Below are 2,222 nucleotides of genomic sequence, written 5' to 3'. Positions count from 1 at the left end.
CTTTTTTGAAAAGATGCTCATTTTCCAGTTCACAAATTTCCCTTTAAGCAAAAATTTGCTTACATTTTATAATTTTTGTCTAAAAACTAAACTTATTTTCCTAAGTAATTTTGTTCATCAAGAAAATACATCTTAATTTAAAAAAAAATTAGATATTTTTACCGAAAACAAGACAAAACTAAGTAAGAAAGTCATTTTTTGCAGTGCATCTAACACCATTCGAGCCAATACACAAATATTTAGCATTGCACATGCATTTTACAGTTTTAACCAATTAGGCCTCATAAATAAACCTCATAAACCATCCCAAAATTTACCACAATGTGCTACCTTGTTATTCTGACGTCTACAATTCTACTGAACTACAGTGGTGCCCAGTAGGCAGGTGTGTGGCTGGTGAGGTATCATAGACAGGTGCCATGGATAGGTTGGTTTTTTGACCTGAAATTAATTTAAGATAAAGTGAGGTAGCAGGGATGAATACATGCTGGGAGCAGAAGCGTGAGGGGGCAGGGTTGTGAGCTGATCTGTGACAGCTCCACGCCTGGCTGCTCAAGTTCATATTAACAGTGATGAGACAACAGGGTGACACGTCCCAACCCGCGAGGGAGGTAGCGCATGACCCACACACCACACACGTTTATTAACACACAAATGTGAATATGCAATCCAGTGTTAATCTAGTTTAACATTTTTTAATTGACTTTTTATTTAGTTTTCACTTAATGAGTGTAGAGTTAAAATTTTCTGTTTCTTTTGAATTCATTTTTGCTTTCCAGCTTTTTCATTACATTTAGCTTTTAGTATATGTTCAAGAGCATTGCATTTATAAGAACCGTCACAATTTTCATGTTTGGTTGGAAAGTATATGCAATACTAAAAAATAAATGTAATTAAACAAACTATTCATAAAAATTTTACTTAATTTGGGAGTAATAAATATATTTGTACATGCCCTCAAGGCTTCAAAAGGTCAATTCCAGTTGATTTCAGCCTGCTATAAAAATCCATCTCACAGTACAGCTCCCATATCAAAAATTATAACCCCATTTTCCATTCATTTCCTTAAATTTTCCAAAACCAACAAGTTCACAGGACAAAGTCTTAAACTCATGCAGAAATGGGAACAAAAATCAGACTGTCTCTATTTGCAGGTGAGCCATGCAGCTGCTAGATGTACCGGAAGGCAGGGCGCATGTTGTATGCACGTAGAGATGGATACTCACACACATATCGTAATGGTTCATAAACAGCTCGGTTGATGGATAGGGGGTGGCAGAAAGCGATGCCTGAGTATGACAAGATTGAACTTTGGGACATTTCTGCACTCGACAGCTTCAACGAGAAGAGGGCAATGGGCGGTCACCAGGGGCAGCGCTGCGGTCAGCGGAGGATGACACGGTGTACGGGAGGGGGCTATAGGAGGGAAGAGATGGTTAGGAGAAAAGGAGGGGGGAAGACATAAGGCGTCATAATGTCTCTGTACCGTCAGGCCATGTCATCTGCAATCAGCATTACATGTAATTTTCTGAGCAATTAGAGCTCTTATATTGAGAGATCTGGCTGGCAAACACGAGGTCCAAGCAGCTACGCAGGCAGTAAGACAGGCCAGACACACAAATGATGGCATGTCATATATTTGTGTTGTTTTTTATAATTATGATAAAATAGATACCATAAAAAAATGTTTACATTTTTCTACAGAAGAATTAAAAAAGCACCATCTCATTTTAAGGGTATGAGTCATTTCTCTCATTGAGGACGTCCCAAAATGTTCACACTTTTTAACACACCTCCTTGTGTGAAAGCACAACATTTATTTTTATTATATTTGACATACCTCAAGAAAGTCTTTGAATATCAGTAATCTCTGATCTGCTTATTCTTTTGAAACAAAGAAAAACAATACTAATCCATTTATGACAGGAAGAGTGGGTTTGACCTCGGAAACATTGAGCTGGGGGTGAGGGATGTGTTTCGGAGTGGGGTTCAGTCACCACAAAAAGGTGATTTTGCACCGCCTCCACCAACTAGGGTCTAGAAAATCATGGTGACCCCCTGTATGCATCTTCCTCCACTTTCCTCCCAAACCGATATTGTATGACAAATGAAACTTTAAAAATGACTGATTCAACAGGCAATGTTCCATTTCTGTCACTACCATGCACATATATTTTATTTTTAACCTTTGCTGGGGCTAAATCTAATCGGGTTGTATTTTA

Source organism: Paramisgurnus dabryanus, chromosome 1, assembly GCF_030506205.2.
Source record: "Paramisgurnus dabryanus chromosome 1, PD_genome_1.1, whole genome shotgun sequence".
In the NCBI taxonomy this organism is placed as follows: domain Eukaryota; kingdom Metazoa; phylum Chordata; class Actinopteri; order Cypriniformes; family Cobitidae; genus Paramisgurnus; species Paramisgurnus dabryanus.
This window is presented reverse-complemented; position numbering follows the sequence as displayed.